This window comes from Terrapene carolina, unplaced genomic scaffold, assembly GCF_002925995.2.
Source record: "Terrapene carolina triunguis isolate 2854851 unplaced genomic scaffold, T_m_triunguis-2.0 Scaffold402, whole genome shotgun sequence".
Lineage (NCBI taxonomy): Eukaryota > Metazoa > Chordata > Testudines > Emydidae > Terrapene > Terrapene triunguis.
Window position 1 is genome coordinate 2483572 of NW_020664753.1, and position 9121 is coordinate 2492692.

A 9121-nucleotide genomic window follows, 5' to 3' on the forward strand; every position below is an offset into this window, starting at 1 on the left:
TCTATCTATCTATCTATCTATCTATCTATCTATGCCTCTCTCTCTCTGATTCTCATAATCTGACCTAGTCATTTATACCAAATATATCACTATGTTTGAGGTCAGATTAGATGATCACAGTGGTCCCTTCTGGTGTTAAAAACCCATGACTCAAGGAATCTGAATGCCCGCAGGCAATATGTATTATTATCAAACCCTGATCTGGTATTTTTTCCTATCTGTCTTTCTTCACTGGGGTATAGTGTAGCTGATGTTTAGATTTTATGTAACCATGGACAATAGCTGGCAAGTTCTGCCAAATGTTTGCTTTGTTGTGGACATAACTTTGTTATTGGAAGCAGGTTGTGTTTATTTGTACTTTGTCCGATATTACACAAGCAGAGCTGCCTTTTGGCAAAAAGAAAAAAAAACAATTAAATCCAAAAAGGAAAAAGCTTAAAGACAGTACAAAGCGAACCAATGAACAGTGATTTTGTTATATGGCTCGTGTATAACTAAAAGAGTGAAGAAAAAAGCATCTCATCTGCAATATTTAAATAAAGGCATATATCTGTATGGAACTGCATTTTATATAGTAAGAGCCTGAGCCATAGCCAAGGAAGTAAATTGAAAGACTCCGATTGACTTCAGTGGGTTTTGGGTCATGCTCCATAAGCATATAGTTGTAGGGAGTGAGTTATCACTTCTGGGTGTGAGCTTGCATTCCCTGAATCTCACAACGTGAATTTGCACAAGGCATGCAAGGACTGGGTCCTTTATGCACAAATGGAGAGAAGAAGCATGGCTGTTGCACATTACACTCAGCAGAAGTGCCTCATTTTGCTGCCTCCTGGTCAGTAGAAGTGCCTCCTGAGTGACGGAGAGCAGCGAGGAGTAAGGGCCTTGGCTTTGCTGAATAGAACCAGAACTGCTTAACTGTGTGTCTGAGGCCCTGTACTGGTAATAGCAAAAGTTCTAAGACCAGTAGTGGGCTGACTGGCTAAATTCCGTGTCTGGCTTTGGGTTTCCTTTCCCCGTGCGCTGCCCATTTCTGTGGCTAGATGTTGGGGAAGTTGCAGGAGGGAGCTGGCTTGGTCACATGGTCAGACTGATAGTGATCAGACCAGTGGCAGCATTTCGAGGGAGGCACACATAGTAGATAACAATGTGGAGCTGGGTAATTTTACAGCCATTTTATTTCATGGGAGAAAAGCTCTCAGTGAGGGGATAGTGTCCTGGCCTGGCACTGGTCCCACTCTTAAAACCTTTTGGACGCAGCTACCTTGAGAGGCAGTGTGCATCAGCAGCTAGCCTGCTGGCCTGGGCCCTAGAAGAAATGGGTTCGAATCCTGACCCTCAGCGAGTTGCTTTTCTGTGCCTTTGTTCCCCCTCCTATCCCTTGTCTTGTCTATTTACGTTGTAAGCTCTTTGGGGCAGGGCCTGTCTCCTACGATATGTTTGGACAGTGGGCAGAATAGCACAGTCGGATCTCAGCTGGGGTGTTTAGATGTTACTGGAATACAAATGCTGGTCCCTCTTACCTGGGTGATCCATCCACAAAGGGTCCTTTCCAGGCCAGTGCTCAGGAGAGGAGGAGTCTTGTCACTTCCGATACTCTGCTGGCTCAGGAGAACAGAGCCATGGGACGGATGGATGTGCATGTGCATGTCTGAAACCACAACAAACTCAGTGCCCTGAGGCTTTGCTTTAATTCCAGAGCCACTAATACCGATGTGCAGAATTTCCCTGCTGTCTAGAATGTGGTTGTGGCTGCAATTAGCTCTCGCCAAATAACAACCAAACTGCAGATTTCAGAGCAAAGGGCTCTACTGAGACACATGTTCATCCCTGTGACGGGCTGGGCCAGCTTTAGCCCCGGGGTAAGCAGGTACTGCGCTCCGGGAGTGCAATGGCCCAAGCTAAGCCCAGCACGTCTATAGAACAATGGGTTAGAACGGTGGAGTCTGTTCTTGCTTTGAGACCATCCTGGAATTCTGCCTTCAGCTTGGAGCGCCTCCCTATCAGATATAGGCAAATAGGCAGAAACTCAGCAAAAAACCTGCTTCACCGCCCCCCCTCCCGTTTTCAACCTCAGTAGGGGAGAGCAGGGCTTTGGCACTGCCATTTATATGTATCTGTTGGCTGTAAATGCAGCAGGAAGAGGAACCCTTTAAAGTAGCACAAGAGGGGTGTAATTAGGAGCAATGGGTTGAAACGAATCAAAGGAAACTTCAGGCACAATCTTCCCGGCATTGATATCTATTGTGCGGTGGAATGAACTCCACATGGAAGTCCATTGCTTGGGACATTTAAAACTAGCCTCCATGAAGCGCTGGGAATTACATGCCGGATGCTGCATTTACTGATATCAAAAGCAGATTAGTAATGGATTTTAACGGCAGCAGGATTGGGGATGGGATAGATGATCTGCAGAAACAGTCCCTGTTCCTAAGTGTGTCCTATTCGTCATAGATGATCAGATAATATTGGAAATATTTACTATCTAGCAAGACCCAGGGCATCCACTTTCACTGCTAAATTATGGAGCTTGTATGCACTGTACCCTATTGATCTACTTGGTCTCTTCAGGGCAGCCCCTGCCTCTATCTTGAGTCACATACGTTCCAGCGCAGATTCTATGCTGCGCCTCTCAGGAGAAGCAGAGGTAGAGGGGGGCAAAGATGGCTTTATGGAGAGGGGTATGGGGGCTGGAGCAGAGATCAGCCCCTCTGTTTTCTGCATGTTGCTGTAAATCGGCCATGAATGATACCTCTTCTGTGCCAGTTTTGCCCGCCTGGTTTCAGGTGGGAATCGGCTTACACCACCCCTTGAGGAGTCGCGCTCTTGTTGTGATCCACCCAGTCTCACACCTGATTGTCTCACAGACATCCCTAAGGACATGCGGGCCTGTCTGTGATAACTGTCACCCCAGCTGTGACATGGATATAAAAACTACATTGACTTAAAAGGAGTCACTCCTGATTTACTGTGGTGGAAGCAGGAGCAGAATTAGGCCCTGGTTGTCACAGCTTTTCGTTTCAGCCCTCTGAGATGCTGATTCACCTCAGCCCCATTTCCCCAGAGAGGCATCAGTGGGAAATTCAGGCAGGCAGCTGCTGCTCAGGGCTCCCGGATGGGACAGGGAGTGCATTCTTTGCTAGGCTGTGGTTTGCTGACTCTTCTTTTTGTGTCTTGTGTAACAGAACGGCGCTCCCAGCATGGGGAGCTCACTCACAGTGCATGGTTTTTGTGGGTTTTGCATTCGTTGGGCCTTATCCTAATCTGGTCCCGGCCGCATTAGCCTGTGATTTCATTGGGATCACTCTGGATTTACAGCAGAACCTGACCCGGAATGTCTCCTCCGGTATGTCACTGCCCACAGCAGCTGCTCGCTGCCTCATCTTCTGCTCCCCCATGAGCCTCAGCCATGGATGGGATGGATTGGGGGGAGGGGCAAGGCACCCCCTGTGCCCGACACATTGGGTAAAATGTTGCCTCCTGGCTGATAGGCTGCTGCTGCGGGTGAGGGCGAGTCTCCTCCCCTGCCCAGAAAGGCAGCGACATAGGAGCTCTGGTTGCTACTGCTACCAGCTGGGGGGGCACCGCTGCCTCCCTGGGGATCTCCATGTGCGGCACGTGGGGGAGGGAGGATGCTCTGGGCATGTTGTAGGGGAAGGGGCATACCAAGGAGCCGGCTCTGGGGGCACCATGGGGTGGGGATGCTGAGAAGCTGTCTCTGGGGGCACCACGGTGTGTGTGGGGAGATCCAGGAGCTGGCTCTCGGGGGGGAGGGAGGAGGCCCAGGAGTTGACACTGAGGGGTGGGAAGGCCCAACAACTATCTCTGGGGGTACCATGGGCAGGAGGCCCAGAAGCCATCTCTGGGGGGAGCTGTGGGGTGCGGAATGCCAAGGAGCCATCTCTGGGGCACCATCGGGGGGGAGGCCCAGATGCCGTATCTGGGTGCGCCATTGGGGGGGAGGCCCAGATGCTGTCTCGGGGGGGGTTGTGGGGTGGGGAGATGCTGAGGAGCTGGCTCTGGGGGCGTCGTGGAGGACAGGGCAATGGTGGCCTGGGGAACAGCATTGCCACTGCCAGGCCTTTTTTACTGATACGTCTCCATGAGCCACAGAGAATATCGACTTACTGGGTCGCCACAGCTCCCTGTGGGGAGAGAGGGGGAGTCAATCAGGCCTGAGGCCTGGTTGATGTGACCACCTCACCTGGGCTGACACTTGAGTGAACCAGGGACCTTCAGAGTCAAAAGCATCAGTCTACAGCTTGAGCTGGAGACTCAGGCTGTAACAGACTCTCATCCTCTAGTTCAAGCACAGAGAGGGACCCAGAACACTCTGAGCAGTGATCTACAGATGCACTGTATGATCCACCACCAGTCCAAATCCCCAGGCCAGGGACTAGCAGGATTTCATGTCTGCTGCATCTCCGCATGCCTTCCACTGGGGTCTATGTGGGGCTAGGGACTGCATTGTTCAGCCCTGCCATCCGTTCTGCACGCTCAGCATTGATTGGCTCCATTGCCAGCGTTCAGGAACCTGACTCTATCTTGGCTCTCTCCTGGAGGCCTGTGAGAACTGTGTCATTTCGCTGATGGTCTGGCGCTTGGACAGGCCAGGAGCTCTACCTTTCTATGAGGCGATGATGGCTCAGGCATTGCAGGACAATAATCCAGCCTCGTCAGTGGCAGTTATCCAGTGTTCATTTGCTGCTTATTTAACAGACTCTGATCCTGGCCTGAATGATTTTAAGGGACTGACAAAAACAGCCTAAAGCAACAACATTCCAGTGCAGGTCCCGATGTGCAAATGTCCATTTATACCCAGTGGCGCTGGAACATTTTTAGCAGAGGGGGTGCTGAAAGCCAGCCCCCTTTCCCCTTTCCACCCCCCTGCCTCCCCGAGCTGGGGCTGGGAGCAGGGCTGTGTCTCCAGGAGAGGGGAGATCCAGACAGGGGTAAGGGGCCAAGGTTGTGACCAGAACTGGGAGTGGGTGTGGAGCCAGGAGCGGAGCTCCAGGCAAAGGCCAGCAATTGAGACCCCATGTGTGGGGCCAGGAGCAGAGCCCCGGGCATGGGGCCGGGTGTGGGGCCCCGGGAGTAGGGGGCCGGGCATGGGGCCTCGGGAGCGGAGGCCTGGGAGCGGTGGGTGGGGCCGGGCACAGGGCCAGAGGCCGGGGAGCAGAGTCCCGGGGGTGGGGCCCTGGGTGCGGGCCCCAGGCACAGGGCCAGCAGCCGGGGAGTGGGGCCAGTGGCCGGGACCCGAGCCCCAGGTGCCAGGTTGGGGAGTGGAGTGCAGGGCCAGCAGCCAGGTAGTGGGGCCGGCGGCCAGGGCCAGTGGCTGGGAAGCGGAGTCTCGGCTGAAGGGCCAGTAGCAGGACCCCGGGCGCGGAGCCAGCGGGTGGGGAGCGGGGCATGGAGCCAGCCTCCGGGACCTGAGCCGGGGAGTGGAGCCCTGGGCGCGGGGCCAGTGGCCCTGCATTTAACCTGGGGGTGCTGCACACTGCGCACCCCTACTTCCTGTGCCTATGTTTATACCTGCAGTACTCTCATTGATTCATAGATTCCAAGGCCAGAAGGAACCACTGTGATCCTCTCATCTGCCCTCCAGTATGACACAGGCCACAGAACTGCCCCATTGTAATTCCTAGAGCAGAGCTTTTAGAAACACATCCAGTCTTGATTTAAAAGTTGTCAGTGATGGAGAATCCAGCATTCGCACTGTTAAAATTGACATACACCTACTTTGTGGTGCTAAGCATCTTTCAAAGGCCTGCCCCTTCACTATCCTCGGGCATCAGGAGATGGGTTCAGAATGGGTTTTGCTGGCCTCAGACAGACACTCTAGCTAAGACTTGCCTTGCAATTGTTAGATGCTGATAGAAAAACGTCACTGATTCTGCAGAACTAAGGACCCACATCTGGCAGCTGCTGAGTACCGCAGTGATTTCAGCTGGAGTTGAGGGTGCTCAGGTCCTCACAGGAAGCACTCAGCACCTTGCAGAATGGGGCCTTAGTGCATAGTCTAGCAAATGTTTTACCATTGTAAGCCCTGTTCTTAGTTGTATTAAAACTGTCATTGATGACAATGGTGCAGGATCAGGCCTTTAGGGTAACAAATAAGGATATATATATATATATATAATACACACACACACACACATCTGTATAGACTTACATATGAAAAAGCAAGCAAAAAGACATGGCAAAAACAATGCTATATAGGAAACAAACGGGTTCTTACCTAGCCCGGCCCTCGCAGACCAGCTGTCTGCTCCAGTCGGATTTTGGTGGGTCTGGCATCACCAATGTCGCCCATACTGGGGCATCACACACAGCAAGAGATGACAAGTCTGAACTATGAGGGGCAGAGTGGGGCAGATCCTTTGATGTTAACTTTGTGCTGAACACTCCTCTGGCGCTGTTTATTTGGAGGCATCCACCAGCTGATTTCCAAGCAGTTGGATTTCCTGACACCTATTTGCAGCCAGCCCACGCGGTGCTTTCCAGGTGGGAGGGATGGAGTAAGGGACGCATTGTATGGAGGATGCCTCACACCCGCTGCCTTTTGGACCGCCTCCAGCCGATGGGTGGCAAAGCACAGGGATCTGGCACAAACCCCTTTTGGAGCATTGCCGACCTGGGAGCATCAAATATAAGGACTCCAGCCCACGACAGATCTCACTTGCTTTTCAGAGTTAATCCCCCCTCCCCTGCATGAATCTGATCACAGTCATTTCCATTCACATGCCCCTAGGTGTGCAAAACTCCAACTGGTGTTACATGCTCATACGAATTCCCGAACTAGGGCCTTCACTATAGGCAGAGCACATAGCAATGCCTAGCACTAAGGTTGCCTTGCTTAAGTATTTCTATTCTAATGGGCTGTTTTCAGTAGCTGAAAAATTTCTCCAGCTTTTACCTTCCAGGCTGATATTTACAGGTCTGCTCTCTGCCAGGGGGTGAATTTTTTTTTAAGATTGAGCAAAAACAGTTCCACTATTTTTGAGTAGGCAGTGGGTGAAAAAGATACATTTTTGGCACAATAAAGAAAATCTGTTGTGATCATTCTTTTCAAATCGCGCTAACCCCGCAGCGGTTTGTGGGTAGAAACTTGAAATCCAGCCCAAAATAGTCTCTAAATTGGACATACTAATAATAGAAGGGATCATACCTAGCTCCTAGATAGTGCTTTTCATTAGTAGCTCTCCGAGCACTTTACAAAGGAAGGCAGAATCATTGTACCCATGAAGAAACTGAGGCATGGGTAGGCTTGTTCCTTGTAAAGACCATTGGAAATCTTTTTTGGATTTAGCTGAGCTATCATCGCTCAGAGTGGATTTTCAAAGGAGCCTAATGGAGTCAGAAGAACATACATTTTTTAATTCACAGGAAAGGGTTCCTCCACTAGCACCACCCCACTGTTCTAGTGACACTGCACATGCATGTGGGGCGGGGGTGGAGTGGAATTTCTCTTTCGGCATGTAGGTCCCGTATGGAATCTGATCTCGAGGATGCGCCGAGGCAGAGCTCCTAGCTTGGGAGGGCGTGCCTCGTTGCAACATTTATTTGTATCCCCACTGTCCAACATGGTGCCTGCTATTTCGTTTACTACATGGCATCCGATTTGTGCAGTGAATGAGGCAGGGGTCCCCCAGAAAACAATAGCATGTGATCATAGGGGCAGGGCTACATAAGGAGGCCCGTTCTGTCTATCTTAGGTAGTTACATGGCCCCATTACCTTGATAATGGACTTGTCTTCACATCACCCCTGTGAGATAGGACCAGTCTATTACCCCTATTTTACAGAGGGAGAACTGAGGCACAGAGAGACTAAATGACTTGCCCAAGATCACACAGAAAGCCTGTGGTGGAGTGGGGAATTGAACCCTAAATCCTAGGTGTGCACCCTAACCACTGGACCATGCTTCCTCTGTCAATGCCTGCTTTTTCCATGTTCTGGCAGAGCACAATGGCTAAGGTCAATAAGATTAGCACTTAAGGTAGAGAGCAGTTTATCATGTCTTGCTTGGTGGTGGTTATGCTTTAGTTTGGTTACTTCCTTGTATTTCCCTATTGCATAGCAGAGGAATTCACATGGTCTAATAAGCCCTTGCTCTGTGATCTTTCGGCAGATGTTGTTGTTTGTTTATGTAACTTTCTGCCTGTGGTTTGCATCTCCTCTGCTTGTGATTCAGTGCCTGGGACATGGAACACATGAATTTGCCCGGCAAAGAGAGTGAATCCAAGTGTGATAGACAGTAGAGTCCAAGGCAGGGCTCCTAAACACTCTGATACCTCACCCTTCAGAGACTTTATAATGGTCTGAAAATGTTCATTGCTACAACATAGGGGCAAAATACTCCTCTCTGACCCATACAGTGGAAATGTACTTCTTATTTTCTTTACAGTAACACCTAGAAGACCCACTGTGCTAGGTGCTGTACATACATTTAGTATGTCTCTGCCCCAAAGAGTTTACCGTCTAAATGGATGAGACACTGGAGGTGATATTATCCCCATTTTACAGATGGGGAGCTGAAGCACAAAGACTTTTAAGTGACTTGCTCAAGGTCATATAAGAAGTCTGGGGTAGATCCAGGAATTGACCTCAGATCTCCCAAGGACTAGCCCTATACATTAGCCACAATATTATCCTTCCTCTCCAGATTACTTAGGTCCACTCTACCTAAATGAGCAGGAATCCATGGATATTTTCTCCCATACATGCTGGGAGAGCAGAAAATCAAAGCTGAGATTCTTCAGTGCAGCTCTGAAAGCAGAATTTCACCCTAGGAAAGCAAATCCTTCATTTCATCACAAGTCTTAGCAAAATAAAATAAAAAGAAATTACAGTTTTAATAAAGGGACGGGAATATTTATACTGTAAAAATGAATAAAAACAACTGGCAGAACACTCTCTTCACGGTGGCTTAAAATACGCTATGTACAGTAAAATAATTATGACCCAATCCTGCTTCCCTTTAAGTGAGTGGGAGTTTGCCATTGATTTCAATGGGAACATGACTGGGCACATTGTTAAAATGTCGAATGGAATTGTTGCACTGTAGAAGGGTGTCTGGTGGCACCTTAAAGACTAACAGATTTATTTGGGCATAAGCTTTCGTG

General features: G+C 49.9%; 1 protein-coding gene across 1 annotated transcript in view; it reads left to right on the forward strand.

Moving 5' to 3' along the window:
- The window catches only part of ANTXRL (ANTXR like), a 73773-nt gene that overhangs the window by 7554 nt on the left and 57098 nt on the right, over positions 1-9121 (forward strand). The window lies entirely within an intron of this gene.